The sequence below is a fragment of the Sminthopsis crassicaudata genome, chromosome 3 (assembly GCF_048593235.1).
Source record: "Sminthopsis crassicaudata isolate SCR6 chromosome 3, ASM4859323v1, whole genome shotgun sequence".
NCBI classification, from domain to species: Eukaryota; Metazoa; Chordata; class Mammalia; order Dasyuromorphia; family Dasyuridae; genus Sminthopsis; species Sminthopsis crassicaudata.
The window spans coordinates 482,312,744-482,338,638 of record NC_133619.1 but is presented as its reverse complement, the minus strand read 5'-3'; the positions used below and the strand labels follow the sequence as shown (position 1 = coordinate 482,338,638).

General features: G+C 35.0%; 1 protein-coding gene across 2 annotated transcripts in view; it reads right to left on the bottom strand.

Annotated features, from left to right (window-relative positions):
* Positions 1-25,895, bottom strand: part of SPATA13 (spermatogenesis associated 13) — a 369,865-nt gene that overhangs the window by 175,618 nt on the left and 168,352 nt on the right. The window lies entirely within an intron of this gene.

The window sequence follows — 25,895 nt, the reverse complement described above, 5'->3', positions numbered from 1 at the left end:
TTGGTCCCTGACAGATGCCCTGGGGCATCAACTTGTGTCATCAAGCATGTCATTATTCCTTTCTCAAAATAAGTCACTGAGCTAGAGTAGCCCATAGTCTGACAAAAGACTATGACTGGGAATACATTTTTCTTTCTCCTCTCCCTCCCCTACCATAGGACAGACAGTTTTTATACAAACCAAGTAGACTTAATGTAGTATAGAATTCCAAACTGTTGGATTTGTTGTACCCCTTATCCAAACCATCTTAGAGGGGACATGAAGCAATGACCAAAATCATTGAACACTTTTTAGTCATTTCCCATACAAATATATCTTTTTTTTTCTCTCCCAGAGGGAGCTAGTGGCCGATATTTACATTGACCCTGGCTGGGCAAGTCACTTCTATCTGCCTCAATTTCCTTAACTATAAAATGAAGATAATAGCATCTAGCTCTCAGGTTTTTGTGAAAATCAAATGAAATAATACACCACCTGGTACACAGTAGGGACTATAAAAATGCTTATTTCTTTCTATTTCCCTCCTCTTTCAAAGTAGATATATTTCAAAGTAACCAAAAGCAAGGGAAAAAAAAACCAAAAACAAGATGAATCTGTTCCAAATGACAGAGAATGCAGGACCATAATTAATTAATACAGAACACACAGACAAGGTTAAGTTTGAATAGGTACATGTTGAACCTGGACATGGGTATGATCTGCCAGGATTACCTTCAACTGATGTAGGCAAATGATATAAAGAGATTATATGATCACATTGCATGCTGCAATTCAAGAGTGGGATATAAATTAAAACTAAAACAATCTTTGTATGGAATTTCAAAGTAATATAATAATGCTATTTTTTAATATCAATGATTTTGATAACTATAATAAAATAATTAGGTTTCCCCCCCAAAAAAACTTTCAACTTTTAAAAGATCTAAATAAATAAAAAATAACTTGCTAACAATAATTTGAAATGTTTGACAATTAAATTTAAGTGTGTCTTAAATTTTTTCTGTCTCTAATTCTTATAGTATGAAAATGTTCCTTTGTGATGGACTCAAGCAATTAGAAGAGAGTGTACAATAGCAGTTAAAATTTATATAAGCAAAAGAAAGAAAGTTCAAGTGATAGAGAAAAAGAAACAAAGTAAATTGCCAAAATAGTAACAATATAATCTACTTGCTACATTTATCATTGGGTATTGTTATGAATTGCAAAGACCACTGAAGCATTTTTAAAATACACAGATGAGAACAAGAAGGAATTCAAAAGGAAACACAGATAAGCAGGAAAACTTTGAAAGTGTTATGAAGAATTTATCATTTTTAAAAAAATAAGTTTTAGTAATAAAAATTCAAGGCTTTACGTAGAATTTTTTCCTTTGGCTTTGTAAATAGGAATGTTTAATTTTTGTGTATGTGAAGTTCAGAATTATTTTTAAAAGATATATGTGTGTGTGTGTGTGTGTGTGTGTGTGTGTGTGTGTGCGCTAATCATGATCTACCCAACATTGATCTCCCACACTGAATTTGGGAGAGGAAGAGAGAGATGTGAGAAAGGTGGAATAGAACCTAAAGAGAGAAGGGTAATACTACTCAAAAGTGGGGGGAAGGGAATCGGCTTTCCATGGGAAAACAGGACTGTTACTATATTGTTTCTCCAACCCCTCTTTCCCATCTGATGATTTCCATTTTACAGAATCATTCTACTCCACAGAGGTAGAAAAATGATTGGGCTCATTTGGTCGCCTACTCCCAATTCCTCATTGATAGGTCCCATTCCCATTTAAGAAAGAGAAATAAATTCCTTGCCAAAAGGACTATATTCAGGACATAAGTCAATTTTAGGTCATCCTTATCATATATAGAACTCTTAATATGTCTTCTAGTAAATACTAAGCATTGTTTTAAAAAGTCAAAACCCTCCTTCCCCTTAGGAAATCAGTTGGTTATTTCCCAAATTCCCAGTTTAGAGAGACAGTAAAAAACAAAACATTTTGATGGTTTGCTGCTGGTAAAAAGAAATACATACTGACTCAGCTCCTTATTATAATCACTATGGCTGGGAACCCCAGCAGTAATCTCTGTAAATCATGTGTAAAACATTCTTAGAAGCACTACTTTTATGGTCTTGTTTCTACACAGTTTATTTGTGATACCCTGACTTGAGATGGGTAAATAGCTACACTGAGAGCTGACATCCTCTCTTCAGACCCTAGTTAAGTGTTAGTTTGGGAGTGATGTAAATTACCAGACACTTCCAAAGTAATAGTTAACTTGTCCTGAAACAGCATATCACTGCTCTTGAAGTAACACATGAACTAGAACAAATGGCAATGTTCACTTAATGATATCTCTCTGTATCTTTCTGAAGTTCATAGTTATGGATGCCAAAAGCAGTCCTTGTTCTACAGGTTATACTACTTCCTCTATAGTCTTAGCCAAGGCTTATTTGTTTAAAGTGACCATTCCAAATAAATTCATGTATGTATATACAGACATATAATAAAAGTAACATTTTCATGGTAATAAAAACTGGAGACAAAGCAGTAATCTAGAGAATAGGGAATGGATAAAAAAAATTACAGCATATGAAAATAAATATGCCATCAGGTCATAAGAAATGATAAATATGAGAAGTTCCAGGAAACACAGAAAGATGGTTATGAACTAATGCCAGGCCAAAAAAAAAAATCAGAACCAAGAGAAATATACAGATGCACATAGGTGCATCTTTTTTTTTTTCACTTAGGCTAAGTGAGCTCATACAAATGACAGAGGGAATATTTAGTCTTGGAAGTCCCAGGACTGATATATACACAAATATATATATATATATATATATATATATATATATATATATATATATATATATATATATATATATATATATAATATTAAACCAGTAAAAAGAATGGTTGGTGGTAGGTCTTAATCTAAGAACCTCCAATTCTATTCTATCTCTGAACTTCGAGTCATTTGGTCCAATTTTCTAACTATCCCAATCAGTTCAAAAAGTGTTTTGAAAATGATTTCTATAAATGTTAACAGTAACAATGTGGAATTACAAACATGATCTCCAATATCAATGACCCTTTTAAATACTTTTAAATCATTCTCTTTGTTCTAACATCAAAAAGATGTGGAAGAAATAAGTACTTTTTGAGCACCTGAATAAATAATAGCTAATATGCAGACAAGTGTACTCTACCTGTGAAGTGGGCAACATTAATATTATTAACCCTATTTTTAGTGATAAAGAAACTACAATTAAGTGACTTGACTAGGGTTACCTATCTACTAAACGGGAAAGGTAGGATTAGTATTGAAATTTTAAAAATCCAAATGTAACATACTTTCCATGTACCAAATTGCCTTCCTAATGTTTTATGATACCTGGCTTTCATGAATTCCAATAAACCATTGCAGTTATAAAAATAGGAAGAGTCACATGAAATTTTCATGGAAAAAAAATTTAAGTTCCAGTTTTACAAAATGAAATGTCAGTTTAAGAGTATGCTGCAAACTTTTTTTAAATAAAATTTTATTTTTAAGGAACAATAATCTCTTTTATTTTCCTCTCACCCCCTTCTCCCAAAAGAAAAATAAAATCTTTAAAAATAAATATGCATAGTTAAATAAAATAAATTTCTCTATTAGCCACATCTAAAAAAATGTTATGCCTCATCATATACACAGAGTACATCATCTCTCTCTCAGGAAGTGAATAGCATATTTCATCACTGGTCCTTTGAAATTATGACTGGCCATCTGCAACCTATATTTTCAGATCTCTCTGAAGCCAGGAAGTATATGATATAGTCAAAAGAGCACAAGCTCTGGAGTCAGAGAGTGTCACTTCAAATTCTGCTTCTTAAATTATTACCAGTGTAATCTTGAGCAAATTATTTCATCTCCTTAGGCCTCGTCTGCAAAACTGTATGAGACCCTTCTAGCCTTAAGTTCTATGATTCTATGAGTAGTTATAATTCATTAGGTTGCAGTAATTTTAGAAAGTTAATATATTCTTTAAACTTTTCATTTGTGAACTAATGGAGCCACCTGTTTAGCATCCTCACTGATTTAATCGATTAGGTTAAATTTAACTGATAGGTTAAATCTGGTTTTAATAAATAACATCAAAACGTATATACTGAATCTATATCAGTGTTCCCTAAGTCAAACAATCTGATATCTAAAAACATGAGTGTCATTCTGTTTTCTATTAAAAAGAGATCCAGACTTGTCAGATTGTAGATGAAGTGCTGAAATATTTGCAAAGCATTAGGATAGTGCTTTACCAAGTTTTATATTACCCAAATTCAATTTTTGTTATGATAATCTATCACTATAGCAAAAGCCACTAAGAAAGTTTAGGCCAAGAGAGCTTCATTGACTTCCCAAAATCACAAAGTAAATCATTATCAGAGACTAGACTAGACAACAGACATCTCACCTATTGCTCCACGCTGAGTAAAGATGCTTTGTCAGCTTATTTAGAGCTTTCTGATGCTTAGTTGGTTTACTTAGAACTTTCTGAGCTTTAGCACCAGCAGCTAGGAATCACTGTCATAACACTGTAAAAACAAAGCAAAGCAAAAAACAAAAAACTCACTGGGTTTGAGGTTAAAAGTCGCCCCTTAGCTTCCTTCAAATTTCATCTAAAATCTCTCCTTCTACAAGAAACTCTTTTCTAATCCTCATAATTCTAGTGTCTTTCCTCCTTCAATTTATCTTGCATATGGCTTGTTTATACACAGCCATTTGGAGGATGTTCCTTCTATTAAACTCTCTGAGAGCAGGAACCATTTTCTTGCCTCTCTTTATATCCCTTGTCCTTAGCACAATGCCTAGCACACAAGCTGGGCAAATCACTTAATCTTACTGAGTTTTACTGTCCTAATCTGTGAAATGGAGTTAAACATATACAGCATTGTTAATGAAGATCAAAACTTTTTAGTAAACACTAAAAGGTGTGGCCTCTTTTTACTCTCAAAGTCATCAATACAGTGTTTATAGAAAAACAGGTTTTTCTGTCCTCTCTTCATAAAACACTGATGAGGACAGGTAGTCCCCTTTTCCTTCTTGGCTATGCTCCTCATCCACCAACCTTCCCCATGTGCAGGTTCCCAAATTGTTCTTTCCAACCTTTTTTTTTTCTTCCCAGTTTATCTCCATCTCCACTTAGCCTGTAATATAATTTTCAAAGCTGAGATGAAGAAAAGTCATACTCATAAGACTTTTCTTCATCTCAGCTTTGAAAAATTAAGTATAGAAAAGCCCAGAGTAACATTCCATGATTACAGCTCAGTGACACCAGATGGTACAATAAACTGAGTCAGATGATCATGAATCATAAATTTAGAGTTGGAAAAAACCTCGAGGCTGTCCAGTACAACCTCTTCATTTTAGAAAAAGTTGTGGCTCAACAAAGTGACTTGCCCAGGATCATACAGGAAGCCTTTTCCAATCCCTCTTAATTCTAATATCTTCCCTATGTTAATTATTTTCTAGCAGCTAGGAATTGCATAGCTTTTTTGTTCATTTATTTGCCTGTTGTCTTTCGCACTAGATTGTAAACTTCTTGAAAGCAGACACTACATTTTCCTTTTTTTTTTTTTTTTTTGAACCTCAGTGCTTAGCTCTATGTCTGGCACATAGTTGGGGCAAAATAAATGCTTACTGACTGACTGACTTACTGACTCACAGAGCCAATAAATCCAAGGTGTTCCTACAAGCAACTCTTCCTCAATTGAGAAGTCCATCAATATTTTCTATAAAAAGTTAAGAGTATAAACAACTTTCTATTTTTCTTTTCTTAGTCTCATTAATTTGAAGTAGAAAGAACACTAAATTCGAAGCTCTAGAATCAGAATTTGTCCAATTACTAACCTCATCTTTATTTTTTTGTTACTTTAGCATTTCCTTGGAAAATGGGACCCATTGCCAACTAGCTGTGAAAGAATATTCAGACATTTCGAAAAAATCTTTTTCTAATTTCCCCCAATTTACATTAATAAACACTTTCTGAAAAACTTCTAAGGATTGGTCCAACTCTAAAGGGAAATCAAAGACTTTCTAATTCAGCAGACAAAACAGAACTTACTGTTTTCAAGAGATGAAAAGATTAGTCACAAAAATAAGTACAGCCCCACTTTCTTTCAGATTTTGTTAAATTTGCAAACTCCCTAGGAGACAAACCTGCTTAAGATCTTGGCAAAGGAATTACTCCTGAGGTTCCAAAAGCTCATATTTGCTCTTGGCAAATCATATTTGCATTTCATTATCATTCTAGTCATCTAATAAAATATTTAAATATAGGATTAGTAAACAGTTCATACTTGAGCAAAAGGATTAATTGTATTTGGAAATATAGCTAGGGCTATTAAAGTATTGACTATCTAAATTTTAGTTATAATTAATCCTTAATAAAAGTCTAATAAAAATTAGTCAATGACCCTACTGGGAAATATTTATAACTCACAATGAATTAATAGTTCTTATTGTCATGCAAAGATATTTAACTCCAATTTTTAAAAATTTAACTTATTTTTCAGTTGACAAATGATTTTTCTACACTTACATTGATTTTAAAGCCCACTTAAAAAAAAAAAAAAAAAAGTTAGTCCTATATCTTTCCTGGAAACTGCCTCTAAGAAAAGGTTGAAGCTGATCAGCAATGCTAGTAGATCAATGCTACTCAGTCTTCATTTGAGGTCAGGCCTAGCCCCAAGCTTAAGTAGGTTGGCCCAAGAGATTTAGATTTTTACATGTTTAAAAATGTCCCTTACCTTGAATATTACCAAATATCCCCAGATTAATGAGCACACTGTAATATAAGGAACCTTTTTTTAAGCCTTGTACACTAGCAGCCTATGTATAGACAAAGCTTAGACAATATAGACAAGCTTAAGGGAGTTTACAGCCTAGTGGGGAGATGAGACATTGAATATATGATATAACAGTCTTTGCTAAGAATATGAGGGATTTGCCTCCCAAAAAGCGTCGTATGAACTTGGAGAACAAAGGTTGTTACTAAGGGGTGGGGTTTAAGGTAATTTGACTTAAGGAAGAAGAATGAAATCTGGAAAGGCTTTTTAGAAGAACTTCAGGTAGAAGTAGGAGTCTAAACAAAGGTCTCTAAAGCAGGAAAGCATTCTAGTTTGGTTAGTATATAACATGAGAAAAGACTAGAAAGGTAAGCTTCAGCCAAGTTGTAGAAGCTCTTAAATGTCAAATAGGTAATGAGGTCCTGGGTCACTAAGTAGGGTTGGCAGAGAAAGCCTGAAGTACCGATGAGATTATTTTCTGAGACAAATGGGGAAGGACATAGATGTGTATCAACTCAGCCTTATAATCTCAGCTCTTTAGAGGTTTTAGGTAACCTCATTTTGCTGCATCCAATCAGAAAGCCAAGTTAGGTCAAACGCCCAAAATTAAATTTCCCCTGTAAATCTGTCCATGGCCTATGGCAGCTTCGCTGAATACCTTTTAGGTTAGTCCAAGACAGTGTTCTGCCTCATGATGTCTTTCTTTTCATTCCCTCCCCCATCCCTCATGCTGTTTTTCTCCTTGTTATAGCTAACTAACTCTTTTAGGTTACTAAATCTCTTTCAGGATTTAGCTTGTCAATTAATGGCATACTCCCACCTCATAGCATATTCCTTTTCTCCCCGTTGATTGTGAACTCCACTGGGGAACTTATCTTTTCTAGCAATTTAATTAATATTAATTAATTATTAAATTGTTAAATTTTAATTTAATTTGTTAACCCCCTTTAATATTAATTGTTAAAATCCCTTTCCTTGCTAAATATATGCTCTTCCAAATCTATTTTATATTTACTACTCCTGTGACTATTTCACCTCTTCATAATCTCTTCTAGAATCTCTTCTCATAAATAAATGAACCTTTTAGCAAATAAAAAGGCCATTATAAATTTGTCAAATGAACAGAACTCAACATTTGGTGTGATTATATCAATCTCATCACAGGGGAGTTTGAACTTTACTTAGAAGGAACTGAAGATTTTTGAGCAGAGGAATGATGTGACAAGACATATGATTAAGAAAAAAATTTTCATTCTATCTATCAGCAAATACTTATTATGAACCCACCATGTGCCAAAGTCTTTTAAGTACTAAGGAACACAAAGACAAAAAAAAAATAGTTCCTAACTTCAAGAAGTATACATTCTATCTCAACAAATAACCCATATTCATAAAAATATATACAACAAATATGCCAAGTAAATATGAGGTGTTTTTTTGGTTTTATTTTATTTTTTTTGGCGAGGAGTTGTTAACACCCAAGGTTGAGGATTAAGAAAAATGTAGGAACAAGAGATTAAGATGAAATTTTGGGGAAACTAGGCATCCTAGATGAGGTACAAATCAGGATGAAATATATTATAGGCACAGGGGATTCTGGATTTGAATGACCTGGTCGGATCTACACAAAAAATATGACTGTGGTTTAGAAAATGTACAGGAGTAGGGGAGGTCTAAGAAAGGAAGCCCAATTAGGAGGCTATTATAATATTCTAGGCAAGAGATTTACAATATACCAGGGACTGTGCTAAATGTTGGGATATAAAAGATAACCCCTGCCCTCAAGGAGTTTATAATCTAATGAGGGACACATAAACAAGCTAAATACGTGATAAATACAAAATAATTAGTTTAAGAAATAATTAAGGGGGATTGGGCAAATCCAAATAAAGTGCTTTGTTATTGATGGAAATAATTTGCTGTAGAAATATTCACAGATTTTTCCAACTTTTTTCTATTTATTGTCCTCCCAGTTTCATCCTTACTTGCCATCAACACAATTATACTTGTTTTGGTTTCTTTCTAAGCTGTAAACTGTAAACTGTTGGGGATTTTTTCCCCTCTGTTTCTTTGGATCATTTCATAAAGCAAAACTGCTCATAGTCTTTATTAGCCATAACACCTAAAATCAGCAATTCAGATCTCAATATTTTTCTCCAGACTCCTTTAGCATTCTGTTCTTTATAAAACTATCCCAATCCTAAATTAACCCTGGTTATATAGCAAATGGATTATCAAAATTCCCCCCACTCTCTATCTCCCCACTTGTTTCTCTTCCCTCTGCTTTCATTCCTTATAAGCGTTTATTTTATAGTAAAAATCCTTTTTCTTGCCTTCCTCAAAGGCCATGTCATTCATACTCCTCAAAACCCCAAAATAGTTCTCTCTCTATGACTCTATATAGAAAAAGATGATTTTCTGATACCGACTCTACCTTTAAACTTTCCTCCCTAAGGATGTTTAAGTGACATTGTGTACCATAATGCCTGTTTCACGTTAAAAACTCTCCAACAACTCTTGACTCCATTCCTTCTGCAATCCTTCCATCCCAAAACTGATTAAGCCTCCTTCCTGAGTACTTCCAAAAAGAACTTCTCACCAAGGACAACCTTCTCTTGATCTTGTATCCAAAAGTGGACTTAGCCTTACATCTAGGTCTTTGTTTATATTGTCTTCCACCTGCAATATTCTCCTCCCTCCTGCTACGCTTATTCTGAGATTTAAAAAATACCACATTTCCTCCAAGATTCTACTCCAGATGTACTTTCTACAAGAAGCCTTCTCTGATTAATTTCTAGAAAGATCTACCTTTTATTTGTATTTCAGTATATGATAGCACATACTTGTATATTTGTTTAATAACCTACTGGTTGTTTCAGATATACAAGGGATGATGATAATGTAATAATAATGAGAATTCACACTTAAAGTTTAAAGTTTGCAGAATGCTACATGAAGGATACTGGTTCCATAAATGATTACTCATGAAAATCAGTCCCACCCTGAACTTATTTTGTCTCTCAAAGACATATTATAGGCATGCCAAGCCAAGTGGGGAGGGAAAACCATTAGGAAAATAATCCCTTGTGATTATTTTAAAGATTTGCAGCTAGAGGTAATTCTGAGTCATACAGGGACCATTCCAAAGAGCATCTATTATTGGACAGTTACTAAGCTCAGCTTGGGGTAGTTTTGCTTCCAGAAAGGAGAGCAGAGATCGTTTTCATAGTCTCATTAAGTGGCTCAAGGTAAGTAGCTCTGGGCTAAAGCTGGGATAATTAGTCTTTGACACCCATCCTCTCTTCCCTGCCACAACCCTCTCCAGATATAAAACATACACAAGTACTTAGTGCCTCCCTTGCTGAATTCCTGCTATCCCCAAACCTTTTTCTTTACCATTGCCCAGTAACTTCAGAGCTCTTTCCAAGTCTGCCTTTCCTCTAAAGTGCCCCAAGCTTTAAATCATTCCTTTCTCCTCTTCCACTAGATTTGTAGAATGTCTCACAAGAGAGATAAGATTTTACCTTCTCATCTGTATTTTTATTTACTTAAAAAAATCTCATCTGTATTTTTATTTACTTTTTTTTTTCTCAGGCAATTGGGGTTAGTAACTTGCCCAGGGTCACACAACTAGGAAGTTTAGTTGATTGAGGCTAAATTTGAACTCAGGTCCTCCTGACTTCAGGGCTGGTGCTCTATCCATTGCACCACCTAGCTACCTCCTCAACTGCATTTTTTAAAAGCAACCTTAAATTCAGATTATTCTGTAGCTGTTGGTACATATGGAAGAAACAATCTGAGCAGAGTGGCTTTCTTTGCCCCTTATTAAATTGGTCTATATGTTTATCAAAGAACAAAAATCATAAACTTGGCAATCCATTTCTGAAAGGCTGTTGACTTATGTAACCCAGCTGAGCCAATCCCATGAACCCAGAATATCATGATTTACTCTACTGGTTAATTACATGACACTCTGTCAGTGGGGAAGTGTTATTCCTTGCTGATACATAGTTATTTGCATGATGCATCCTTCCTCAGACTATGAGCTCCCCGAGAGCAGGAGCTGTCTTTGCCTTTATTGTTGTTGTTTGCTGCTGCTGCTGCTGCCATTGATGCTGCTGCTGCTGCTGCTGTTGTCAGTTTCATTCAGCATTGCATCTAGCTGGTGGTGCAGTGGTTACTAGTGCTAGACCTGAAGTCAGGAAGGCTCATCTTCCTACATTCAAATCTGGCCTCAGACTTTACTAGCTGTGTGATCCTCACTTAACTCTGTTTTGAGCCTCAGTTTCCTCATCTGTAAAATGAGCTAAAGAAGGAAATGTCAAATCACTCCAGTGTCTTTTTTTTCAGTCATTTAAATTTTATCATTTTTCTACTCTATACCTTATCTTGGGACATATGTGTTAATGGTTCATCATTGCACTAGTTCTAAAGTCTTACAAAGTTATTTTTATAATGTTGTTAATAATTCTAATTCTATTCACTTAATTTTGCATCAGTCCATATAAATCTTCCTAATTTTCTCTAAAATGATTCATTTAATCTTTTCTTACGATGTAATAATATTCCATTATATTCATATATCATGGTTTGTTACCACTCCAATATCTTTGCCAAAAAGAACCCAAATGGGTTATATTAAGCTGGACACAACTGAATTCAAAACACTTGACAATTAGCCATTGAAACTAAAATGTTTCTATCTCCTATAGAACCCAAGGATGGTATAGAACAAAAAAGAGAAACACAAAATTGGGTTCAAGAGCAACACATTTTAGTATCTCTTATCTTGTGAACCCTAGAAACCTGGCTTGCCATCTCCTTGTTGCTATAAGATTTTATTTTCAAAATCCTCTGCTTTCTTGATAGTTCATCAGATTTGTCAATGCTGATTTTCATCAATTTATATGTATAGTATAAATGGATGTAAAATGGACACCTCTATTTAGTCACCTTCAAGTGTTTATGCCTTTCATTTTGCCTGATAAAGAAGTTTATCAGTTTATCCCCAGAGTGGATCAGCACTAAATCACAACTCAGATACTAAATTATCAAATCCAAAACATTCAAAATTCCTCTCATGCACTTACAAAGTTTTGAAGTGCTTTTTTTCTCTTTAGCCTTTTCCCTTCCTCCCAAACCTTTGCTTTTCCTCTCTCTGCTCTAGTTTCATGTCTCTTCTCATGTTTACTGTGTTTTGGGCCACTGTTTAATTTGTTTTTTGAGTTCTTTCCTCTTCCAAAGACATCTAAACTGCAGCTTTGATCCATGAATAGCTCAGCTGGAGGAATAAATTTTCAGTTTAGCTACAGAAAACAGAACACTGAATAGTACCTGGTTGGTGGTAAGCTGAGTTCCTTTGCATTATTTGGTGACTTTGGCATGCAAACTCTTGGGCCCATCTTTCTGATCCCATATGGAGTTTTCTTGGCAAAGATACTGGAGTGGTTTCCCATTTCCTTTTCCAACTTATTTTACAAATGAGGAAACTGAGGCAAACAAGGTGAAATAACTTTTCCAGGCTCACAATTAAACCCTAGTATCTGAAGCCATATTTGAATTCATGAAGATGAATCCTCCTGACAACTCTGAAATTCAATAATGCCTGTGCTACTTGCTTCATGGGATTATGACGAAAGAGCTTTCTCTGTGGGCAGAAAGCATTTCCCACAATGCTTGAGCCTTACATTCCCCATGTATAAAATGAGAAGGCTGGACTATTACTAGATAATTTTTAAGATCCTTTCTAACTGAAATCCTAGGATTCAATTATCTTCACTTTTCTTTACTGTGAGAGAACCACAACTCCTTCTCAGTTATAGAGAAAGACAAAAGAGAAAGCTTCAGGAAAGGTCATTTATAGCAGTGGGCCAGAACACCAGGGTTATCTCAATTATGGGAAAGGAGTATGGGAAACTTAAAGAATTTGGATGGCTGTCTATGCCAGGCAGACAGATGTTCCCTCCTTCCTCTTTACTGTGGTAACTTGGGTGGGGGTATGTCAGGAAGGGAGTTAAGGGTGGGAAATATAGCTATCTGACACTACTTCCCAATCCACTGCTACTGAAAGAGAGTTTTGGACCCATGCTTTCCAAATCCAGACATATGTTATTTCTTTTAAGTTTTTAATGATATATATGTCCATCAGTCACCTATGGAACAGGGTGTGTTAATAAATGTTTAACAACTGGCTCTCTGAAAACAAAACTGTACACCAATATACTTTTAAGTTTATTCTGAATTATTAACATTAATCTGCATTAATAATGTTATCATATATTTATTATAATAATAAAATATTATTGTTTTCACCATAACATTAAGTCTAGACAATTAACAAAATAACAAATCAAGTCCTGATTTGTTGCATTAGTCAATTATCAAGATATAAATGTTCACACTGAAAATTTGATAATTGTCTCTTAGGAGCTAATTCAAGCTGGAGCTGGTTCAAGCTGGCTGTAACACACTTCTGTCCATGAATGTCTTTAATAAAAGATCATGAACCATCCTTAAAAGAAACAAAAAGTCCTACCTATCTAATCTAACTTTAGAGAAATGCCAGTGAAAAGAGATTGTGATGTGATATGCAACAATGACAATAGCAATTAAAAAAAAAACCCACAAAGCCAGACATTTCTAAGTTCAGACTAACACATTTATCCCACAATCTATTTAGTCCATTGTCTCTTGTTAACTCCTCTCTTCTCTCTCACAGAGAAGAGTAGGGAGTAGTTCATCAGCCTTAAGCTTAAACTATCTCCTTTTTATACTTAAACTCCTTACTTTATACTTAAACTCTATTTTTATACTTTATTTCTCATTCCTCAGTATCTATACAGAAGGATGCTTGTAGCCACCTTCTTACCCTTGCAACAGAGGGTTAGAGGAACAGGCATGGGAATTTCAGGATTAAAGTCAGACCTTTTTTTTTTTCTCCCTCCCTCCTACACCCAGCAAATATCTCTTTTAAATCTTTGATCACTGATTGTGCCCCTGACCCCAAATTTTCCCACTTGGATCTTGGTAAAGCATGACCTCTGGACCTGACTTTTGAGTTATTCCCTCTTTTAAGCCAACCAGACATCAGATTTCCACCTCCACAGAAGTCACCAGCAGCCCCAATTTTTAAATAAAACAAATGCTGCTTATAAATCTCTATACATCTGAGGCTTTAGTATGACAATTACTGCAGCTGGGATGATGAGAGCTGTGAGATTTTTTTTTTCTTCTAGGGACTGCAGTTTAAGACATGCAGATATATAAGTAGCATTAGAGGCACTCAGATTAGTTATATCCACCAAAGATTTACAGTAACAATTATTACACGAAAGAATGAATCCAGCATGGAATTCATAATAAATACTGCCCTGAAGCTCATGGTAGCTTATGCCAAAAAGTGTCTTCAGTGTTTAAGAATGCTTGGTCCAGGGAAACTATTCTGGTTTTTATTTTATATGAAATTAATCCATTTTGGAATGTGAAGAAGAATGATATGGATCATCTGTTTTCCTTCTAGTTCTTAATCATTCAATAGTAGTGTGAATATGGTTTGGAGAATGTTTAAGGAAACTCCAATAATTCTTCCCCAAAATAAGGAACTTTCAATGGGACCATTAGTAATGATTTTATGGGAAGGAATCTTAAAGAGACTCCCAGGATGTGAAGTGTTCTTTAAACTTTTCTTTCTGGATATGGTGCAGAAAGTCAAAGGGAGTTCAAAATATAAAAGAATTGTGAAACATTGTGAAAAGTGAGGAAAATGAGTACAAAATGAATTTTCTTTCATCCAAAATGATATTGAAATGATATTATACAAGATGATAAGCAGAGTCAAGGCTAACAATTCTTTCTCTGAGACAAAAATCTTGAGGAGAAGCACTGGCAGCTCACAGGACTGTCCAGTGAAGAGGTGGGCAGTTGTAAAACAGTCAGATCTTAAGAGACTCTCAGACCTTAGCCTCCTTAGCATGTTCTAAACAACTGATCTCTGATTGCTCAGCAATAAATGTTAAATCATCATCATCATCTGTCTTGGGTTAGGCTATGAATATATTCTCTTTCCCTTCCCCCCCAAATCTTAGAGTTTACCTTACCTAGAGCTTAATGTGATTAAACTGAAATATTCTGAGTTTGGGAATCCAGGAAGGGTTCATGATGATAATTTTATTTGGGCACTCATATCTTGTCACATGGTTGGAAAGTTGATTTGAGAGTCATTCTTTAGCCATCTTACCTGTATCCTTCCAGTCTTGGGGGATTCTTTAATGACTGTTTCATATTAAATTTAGGTTTCCTGAAGTAGAGCCATTGGTTGTCAGGTCATAACAATGTCAAAGTCCATTTGTGGTCTTTGCTTCAGGATTTTCTGTCTAGTCACAGGAATGAACTGAATGTTTTTAAGTTATTTTTATTTTTAAGGAAAAAAAAGGGATTCAAAGATGTTTAGATGATTACTTTGAAATGTATTTCATTGATTTAGATAAAATGAGAAATACTGAAGGGGCTAATATGGCCCTTTAACAAATCAGTTTCAAAGCAGTGACCAAAGCTTTCGGGAGGTGGACTATAGATGTAGTGAAATGAGGTGTATGACTTCAGATGTAGCTAATTCGGGGACAAGCAATTTTTATTATTGTTCTATCAATTTGTTTTATTTGACTGTACTTATTAAGGGCAACTAGGTGGCACAGCCTGGAAACAGGAACTCATCTTTTTGAGTTCAAATTTGGCTTCAGACACTTATTAGCTGTGTGACCCTGTTTAATCCTGTTTGCCTCAGTTTCCTCATCTGTAAAATGATCTGAAGACAGAAGTGGCAAAACCCACCAGTATCTTTGCCAAGAAAACCCCAAATGGGGGTCACAAAGAGTCAGACATGATTGAACAAGAACTATTTATTTGTTACAAGGGTTCTTTGAGTGTCAGAAGGCATTGGAAAGAAAAGAGTCAATAAACATTAAAAAAAAAAAATCCAATCAGTTTCATTAACTTTTTCCACTGTTCTTCCTGAATGAATTTGTCTTTAAAAGATTTTTACTTTTCTGCTGACAAAGTGACCATGTAATTAATTAGCAGTCACTCATAAATGACTGTAATTGGCATTGTAGAGGAAGAATACAATCTTGCTACATAATTCTTTGGAGGCCTAGAATTTTCTTTGAAGTCAATGGGGAGCATTTTGCTTGGATTCATAGAGGAAAAAACCTATAACAAAACAGTCATAAACATAATAATAATAATAATAATAAATAATAAAAAAATAAAAATAGAGAACTTGATTCACAGGGATTCAGGACAAATACAGTATTCTCATGGGTAGCTTACAGGGAGATTTTTCAGGACCTTTGGAATCATAGAAAGCGAGAGATGGAATCAGGAATATTATAATTTGCTTGAACTGCAACATAAGAGCTGTTGATAAACTGTCAGTGTGAGCATTTATATATCAGAAACTGGCAAAAGTCTGACAAAGTAGGGTTCCATTAATGATTGTTGATTGTTTAGGTTTAAGAAAATGATGGGGAAAGTGTTAATAATGGAGATTAAATTTACAAGTATCATGAATATATGTGTGTATATATGTATACACACATATATACACGTATATGTATATACATACACACATATATTCTGTTTCTTCCCAGAAGAATGAGTTTTTAAACACTTATCAGCATACTCCTGTTTGGAAGGGACCTTGAATACTGGTTATTTTATATTTCCTTTTTAAAGATGATGAAATAAGGGCCACAAAGGTGAATTTACTTTTCTATGACAAAAAACTTATGAAATAGCATTAAGATATAAAATATCTAGAATATTTGCTAGAAAAATCAGTTGTGTAAATAATCTTCACTGTAAGTATCTATAAATATTTGTAATGACAGCACTTGGTGACTTGTAATTGTTCCTTCAGTGAGTCATTAAGTTTCTTGAATGTAAGAACCCACAGATACCAAATAGTCTTATATATGCTCCAATATTTAAATACTAGACAAATACTTTCAATATAGTTGTACATTTTACACACACACACACACACAATCCAATCTCAGTTAAGTAATAGTACACAGAAGGGTGATTGCAACTGATAAAAAGACTGATAATACACAAATGCTGCCTGCAACCTTACACTTAAAAGTAGTTTGCCAATTGTGAAAAGAAACAGTGTGTGCTTTCACTTTAGCAAGTTAGTGACAAGGTTTTTCATTGTGAATCTTCAATTATATAGTTATCTTCATTGTGTAATAAATGCTTGCTGTTTGGCACTGAATTCCTAGAAGTATCACTAATGGAAACACCTTATCCAATAAGAGAAATAATCACACTATGTCAAGTCTACTTGGTAGAATTAGATTTTTCTGCCCTCCAAATAGCCTTCAGCTGCCCGTGTTTTTAATCTCCTACCCCCCCAGGCTATTGACTATTTGTTATTTGAAGGTAGGACACACATTTTAACTTTGTGAAGAACTGTTTATTATGGCCAGGAGATAAGGCTACCCACAGTGACAAAATTCTTCTGCTAAGCTGAGTGAAAAGAATAGATGGGGGAGGGGGAAGATCTTTAGAGGAGCCTTCTGTTTTCAGTGAATAAATAATCTCCCAGGCTTCCTAGGGCCTTTACTTTAGTGGCAACTGCTGACACTCCTGCAAAGGTTATCATATAAATTCACCTCAGTTGGAGTTTTGAGATTATTAAAAGCATTGCTACTGAAGCATCCTAGTGGAGACAATTTCCTTAGAGATACCCCATATCTGCAAGAATTCTCTCAGTGCCTGCTGAGCCAAAGGCCATTTGGCTTGGGTAGGAGCTAGGGGCAAATGCAAAATCAGCAACAACTATTGTCCCTTCGTGTCAACGTGAAATGTTTCTCTTTATATTTCAGTAGTAAATGACATTGATACAGCACTTTGAAGTATTCAAAGTGAGAGCCTCACAACAAGCCATAAGGAAGGTAATATAGAGCACACCATCATCAATCTCAATGAAATGAAAGAGGACTTTTTGCAGTCATCTAATGTGATCTCTCTCATTTTACATATAAAGAAACTCAAGTCCAGGAGAATTAAATTATTTGCCCAAAATTACATGGGTATATCATTTGAGCTTCAAGATTAGGACCCAAGTCAACAAATTGATAAGCATTAATTAAGTTCTTATTCGATAACAGGCATTATCCTAAACTGTGAGGATACAAGAAAGACACATCTAATGGAGTTCAAAGACTCCAGAGTCAGTATGTGTTTTTTTTCATTGAACCCTACTACCTCTATTTAATGTATAGTAAACTGCTACTCCGGAGTTAAGCAACTTGTCATCTAACAAGGCAAGATCTTCCTGACTATGTAGAAGTACAGTACTCTTATCCTCTACATCACACTGCTTCTCAAAGAAAAAAGAAGAAAAAAGCAAAGAAAAAAAAATCAAAAAAGAAGAAAAAGGAAAATTAAAATTTTCTATTTTTCCAGTCTTTCCTTACTTAGCACTGGTAAGATTTTGGTAAGAAGTCACCAACATTCACTAACAAAGATGCTGTAAACAGTTGGCTCTATTAATGAAACAGAATGAGAGTTCTCTGTCCCTCTTTTTCCACCCTCACCCCCACCATTTACTATATCTGTCCAGTTGATTTTGTTTTGCTTTGGTGAAGAGGGAGAGAAGTAATATTATTGGAATAGGAGACTCCCTCTACCAAAGCAAATTTTTAATTATTGTGTAACTTAACTTGGGGTCTATGGACCCCCAAAAGGTCTTAGCTAGATATCAGCTTTGATTTCCTTTGTAATCTTTTGTGGTTCTTTTTATGCATTGGCAAACATTATTCTGAGAGGTGATCTATAGGCTTCACCAGGCTGCCCAAGTGACCCATGACACGTAAAAAATGGTTAGGAACCCCCTTTCTTGGAGAATTGGCTGGGGAACTGAGAAGGTGAGTAATATGCCCACATAGCCAGTATTTCTTAGAGGCATACTTGAACCCAGATCATCCCAATTATAAGGCTGAGCCTTAATTTATTACTTCTTTGTCTTGCCATCATCTTTATATAATTATTAACTTCTACAAGTTTAAGAAAGCTTAAAAATATTCTTGGAATCTTAACAAACCATGTCAGTTGCCATTATTAATAAGTCACTCATATGACAGGCTGAATTTTTATAAACTACTGACATAAATGGGTTCTAATAATACCTTTCATTGGCAAAATGGTAATAGTGCTTAAAAGTTTTTCAAAGTGCTTTCATTATCTCATCTGAGGCTCTGAAAAGTTTGTGTGAGGTTGGCAAGGTTAATTATTTGCAGTTAGAAATAAGGACACTGAGGCTAAGGAGGAATAACACAGCTAGGAAGAGGCAAACTAATTGATTGCTAGATCCTTTGATGTCCAGTTTAATAGTATTTTCATTAGCTAGGTGGAAAAATAATTAGAATGACAGACGCGGACTTAAGAAAGCTTGAGTTCAAATCTGACCTCAGAGACTTACTAACAAGTCACTTAACTCTTTTTGTCTCATCTTACATGACTTACGTGAACTGATGCTGAGTAAAATGAGCAGAACCAAGAGAACATTGTACACAGCAACAGCAAGACTATATGATGATCAATTCTGATGGACATGGCTCTTTACACAAAGGCAAAGTGATTCAGGACAATTCCAATGGTCTTGTGATGAAGAGAGCCATCTGCTCCTAGAGAGAGGACTGTGGGTATTGAGTGTGGTTGAAAACATAACATTTTTACCTTTTTGTTGTTGTTTGCTTGCATTTTGTTTTCTTTCTCTTTTTTTTTTCTTTTTGATCTAATTTTTCTTGTGCAACATGATAATTGTGAAAATATGTATAGAAGAATTGCACATGTTTAACATATATTGGCTTACTTGCCATCTGGGGGGAAGGGAGAGAAAAAAAAATTTGGAACACAATGTTTTGTAAGGGTGAATGTTGAAAATTATCTACATATGTTTTGAAAAGAAAAAGCTTTTAAAAAAAACAAATGTTATTTCATGAACAAAGTAGAGTGTTCTGAATTCATCATATTTTTCAAATCCGGCCTTTTCTTTCCACTCACACAGTGAGTACCTGAGACCTTCATTAGAATTTGCAATAGCAAGAGAGGAAAGAGGTGGAATGTTAGAAACAGTAGGAAGGCCAGATTGGCTGGATCATCAAATATGAATAGCAGAGTAATATATATATAAAAACAAAACAAAACAAAAAAACAAAAAAAGGTTAGCTGCGGTCAAATTATAGAGGGCTTTAAATGACACAGAAGGGTATATTTGATCCTAAGGGAGCCATTGGAGTTTTCTGAATAAGGAAGTGACAAAGTCAAACTTATGTTTTAGAAACATTAGCTCTGGAAGCTGTGGGGATGATGGATAAAAATGGGGAGAGAATTGATACAGAGAGACCACTTAGGAGGTTTAACCAAGAATCTGATTAACTGACTGCTCAAGATGTTATATAATAATATGGCAGCCAGGCAATGCAGTAAAGAGAGCACAAGTCTTGGAATCAGGAAGACTCGGTCCTGCATTCAAATCTAACCTCAGACACAAAGCTTGTTACCTTGGACAAGTCACTTAACCCTGTTTGCCTCAGTTTCCTCATCTGTAAAATGAGTTGGAAAAGGAGATGTATCTTTGCCAAGGAAATCCTAAATGGGGTCATGAAGTGTTGGACATGACTGAATAATAGCTAAACAACAATAACAAAAAGAAATGGTAAAAGTCAAACTAAAATTTTAAGGCTCTGTTTGGCACAGAAAAAAAGCAGAAAACACTATCTTGGCATTTCATATAGCACCTGGTTTTACATCTCTGAGATTCACTTATCATGCAATATTGCATACTATAAAAATCTTGGTTTGAATTTGAGCTCCCTTTTAAACTGTAAATTCACTGGAGACAGGGACTATGACTAATTTAAACTAATTTAAAACAGCATCTAGAACAGTATTCTGCACAGAGTGGGAACTTATTAAGTATATACTGAATAGAAGTTAGCCTTTGCAGGAGTGTCTATATTCTTAGAGTAATTGTTTAAAAATAATATTTACCATTTATTGAAGTTTTTCAGGTATATTTGCATGTTTCCTTGAGCTAGTGCAATCCCTGAGAGTCCATGGACTTGCTAGTCCTCCTCAAATATCCAAAGTTGTATTTACTGTGTTAGATTTGCCTCAATGCTACAAAATAAATCCACATAAATCCTCAGCATTTTTATACATCACCAACAAAATGCAACAGCAAGAGATACAAAGAGAAATTTCATTCCAAACAAATGTTGAGAGTATAAAGTATTTGGGAATCCATCTACCAAAGAAAAATCAGAAATTATATGAGCAAAATTACGAAACACTTGCCACAAAAATAAAGTCAGATTTAAATAATTGGAAAGACATTCAGTGCTCGTGGATAGGCCGAGCGAATATAATAAAGATGACAATACTTCCCAAACTAATCTATTTATTTAGTGCTATACCAATCAGACTCCCAAGAAACTATTTTAATGACCTAGAAAAAATAACAACAAAATTCATATGGAAAAATAAAAGGTTGAGAATTTCAAGGGAATTAATGAAAAAAAAGTCAGATGAAGGTGGTCTAGCTGTACCTGATCTAAAACTATATTATATAGCAGCAGTCACCAAAACCATTTGGTATTGGCTAAGAAATAGACCAGTCAATCAGTGGAACAGATTAGATACAAAGGACAAAAAAGGGTACAACTATAGCAATCTAGTGTTTGATAAATCCAAAGATACCAACATTTGGGATAAAAATTCATTATTTGAAAAAAACTGTTGGGAAAACTGGAAATTAGTATGGCAGAAATTAGATATGGACCCATGATTAACACCATATACTAAGATAAGATCAAAATGGGTCCATGATTTAGGCATAAAGAATGAGATCATAAATAGATTAGAGGAACAGAGGATAGTCTACCTCTCAGACCTGTGGAGGAGGAAGGAATTTATGACCAGAGGAGAACTAGAGATCATTATTGATCACAAAATAGAAGATTTTGATTACATCAAACTAAAAAGTTTCTGTACAAACAATACTAATGCAAACAAGATTAGAAGGGAAGTAACAAATTGGGAAAATATTTTTACAGTTAAAGGCTCTGATAAAGGCCTCATTTCCAAAATGTATAAAGAACTGACCCTAATTTATAAGAAATCAAACCATTCTCCAATTGATAAATGGTCAAAGGATATGAACAGACAATTCTCAGATAATGAAATTGAAACTATATCCACTCATATGAAAGAGTGTTCCAAATCACTACTGATCAGAGAAATGCAAATTAAGACAACTCTGAGATATCACTACACACCTGTCAGATTGGCTAAGATGACAGGGAAAAATAATGATGAATGTTGGAAGGGCTGTGGGAAAACTGGGACACTGATGCATTGTTGGTGGAGTTGTGAAAGAATCTGCCATTTTGGAGAGCAATTTGGAACTATGCCCAAAAAGTTATCAAACTGTGCATACTCTTTGATCCAGCATTGCTGTTATTGGGATTATATCCCAAAGAAATACTAAAGAGTGGAAAGGGACCTGTATGTGCCAAAATGTTTGTAGCAGCTCTTTTTGTAGTGGCTAGAAACTGGAAGATGAATGGATGTCCATCAATTGGAGAATGGTTGGGTAAATTATGGTATATGAAGGTTATGGAATATTATTGCTCTGTAAGAAATGACCAGTAGGAGGAATACAGAGAGGTTTGGAGAGACTTACATCAACTGATGCTGAGTGAAATGAGCACAACCAGAAGATCACTATACACTTCAACAACAATACTGTATGAAGATGTATTCTGATGGAAGTGGAAATCTTCAACATAAAGAAGATCCAACTCACTTCCAGCTGATCAATGATGGACCGAAACAACTACACCCAGAGAAGGAACACTGGGAATTGAATGTAAAATATTAGCACTACTGTCTATCTACCCAGGTTACTTATACCTTTGGAATCCAATACTTAACGTGCAACAAGAAAATTGGATTTACACACATATATGATATCTAGGTTATACTGTAACACATGTAAAATGTGTGGGATTGCCTGTCATCTATGGGAGGGAGTAGAGGGAAGGAGGGGAAAATTTGGAAAAATGAATACAAGGGATAATGTTATAAAAAAATTACTCATGCATATATACTGTCAAAAAAAAGTATAGTAGTGTCAAACTCAAATACAAATGGGGCCACTAAATTGTATATATAGATCTCTTCAGACTGCATATCACCTAAAAACTATATGTTAACATTATCTGTGTTTTATTTTTTATTTTAAGAAATATTTCCCAATTACTTTTTAATATTGTTCAAGACCAAACACAAAAGGATCAATACTTGGGAGGAGAAATCAAATTGAATTCCAGGTCCCTTCCTTCAGTAGTGCTTATGATATATTTGGACTATTGCAGAAATGGAGGCAAAAAGGGAGTTGATGGGGGAATAAAGATGAGGAAATAGAAGAAAATAGAGACAATTATTGTTGGCTTCCAGAGGGGTCTATATGGTAATAGAACAAAGCTTTCCACAACCTGGCCACCAACTAAGTGCCAGCCAATGGTGATGGGGGTTGAGGTCTCTTTAAGATTCCTTTCTAATTGCCCAACCCATGGCTGACCTTGATTCACAAATCCTGGTCAAAGGCACCCTTTGAATAGCCCGGCTCAGCCCCCACTATTAATGAGGGAAAGGAAAGGGGGAACCCCATTTCTTGGCTGAGCCCAGCTATTCAAAGGGTGCCTTTGACCAGGATTTGTGAATCAAGGTCAGCCATGGGTTGGGCAATTAGAAAGGAATCTTAAAGAGACCTCAACCCCCATCACTATCAGCTTAGCTTCCCCAGCCCTCACCTGATCTGAGCTAACTGAAAAGCCCGCTGAGAATTTAGGGATACCGCCCATCATCTTCTAGGTATTAAAAGGGCCAAGCCGGAGCAGCCTCTTTGCAGGAGCCCTCCCAGCCATAAGGGTTCCTGCCCGCCCAGCGGCCACCTCTGGCCCTGGTGTCTTTCTAACTGAGCTTTACTTCCAATTCCTACAATAAACCTTTTATTTATCAATCTAGGTTTTCGGGCCTGTAAATTCATTTTACAGGGGACATTGCGCCTCATGGGATTATCTTACTATCTATGCATCAAGAAATGGGGTTCCCCCTTTCCTTTCCCTCATTAATGGGGGTAGGGGAATAGGGATGGCATAACACACTGGAGGAGGAAGGTGAGGTACTGGGAACAAAGAGCCCGATCTAACTTCATACAATCATACCAACTGGACAAGTTGTTTACAAAATACACTATAATGGCACCTACCACTGAATAAGACCCTGAATAAGAATAAGAGCTCCCAGAGTTCCCTTCCTCGTTCTTCTGTCAATTTAAAATCCAAGAAAACAAAGGGGAAATAGATCATTGCTTCTCACACTGGATGGAAGAAGCCACCCAGAAAAAGAACAATAATGATTCACATGCAGAGTGATCTTCTAGGGCCTTAGCATTTGTGAAAAGCTGCTTCTGGAGGGTCATTATTTCAATTCTCAGAAAATCTGAATTATAAAACCAAAGAAAATCTGCATGTGTTAATCTACACAGTCTATCCATCTAGGGTTACTTCTCAAAAAATTGCTAATGAGAGAAATGAACTCCTCCTGATCTCTTCTTACACTACTAAGTATTATAATAACATGTCATTTTCCCCCCATAGGATCCTCAATGAGAATTTATATTTTTATTGCCTGTTTACAGATCATGGATAAATTTGTATTTTTCTTGACTCTGTTCTTTTTCTTCCTCTTCTTTTTCTTTTTTTCTTTCCTTTTCCTTTCTTTGTCACTTATCAGCTTTATCTGTGTGCTTTGTTTTTAGATTATATACTATTACAGAATACATTGTGAGCAATCTTTGTTTCTTGTAATAAAGTACAAGTTAAGAAAACAAATAGTTCAGTGATGTCATCTGAAAGTTCATGCAACATTTCATATCTGTAGCATCTCCTTCCCTCCTCTCATTTTAAAAACAATGAATAGAAATCTACTTTGTCTACTTCCCACTCTCTTTGGGAAGAAACAAATTTCTTGCAACAATTATGCAATCAAAGCAATCCTCTCAGTGACTTAAAAAATCTATGTCTCATCTGAACCCTAAATCATCATCTCTCTGTCAAGAGATAGATAACATCCTTCATCATCTTACCTCTGGAATAATTAATGGTCATTATATCCATTATTGTTCTTACTGCTTTCAAAGTTGTTTACTGTTATTATGTAAATTATTTAAAAGTCCTCACAATTGTTCATTTTCATAATAGTGATGTTACAGTACAAATTGTTCCTTCTGGTTGTGCTCATTTCACTCTGAATCTATGAATTGTCTTTTAAAAATAATCTCTTACTTACATGAACTGATGCTAAGTGAAGTGAGCAGAACCATTGTACATGGCAACAGCAAGATTATATGATGATCAATTCTAATGGATGTGGCTCTTCTCAACAGTGAGATGATTCAGGGCAGTTCCAATAGCTTTGTGATGGAGAGACCCACCTGTATCCAGAGGACAGTGGGGACTGAATGTGGATCATAACAGTATTTTTACTCTTTTTGTTGTTGTTTGCTTGCTTTTTGTTTTCTTTCTCATTTTTCCCTTTTTGATCTGATTTTCATTGTGCAGCCTGATAATTGTGGAAATATGTATAGAAGAATTGTACATGTTTAACATATATTGGATCATTTGCCATCTAGGAGAAGGGGTGCAGGTAAAGGAGGGAAAAATTTTGGAACACAAGGTTTTGCAAGGGTGAATGTTGAAAATTATCTATGCATATGTTTTGAAAATAAAAACCTTTAATAAAAAAATAAAATAATCTTTTACCTCATTTCTTAAGTAAGAAATAGTATGACAAATGATAGATGGCCTATGGGAAAACAGGCACATTGATGCATTATTGATAGATCTGTGAATAATTACAACTATTCTGAAAAGCAATTTGGGAGAAAAAAATACCAGATATAGCACTTGCTAGATCAATACCCAAAAGAGACCAAAGAAAGAAG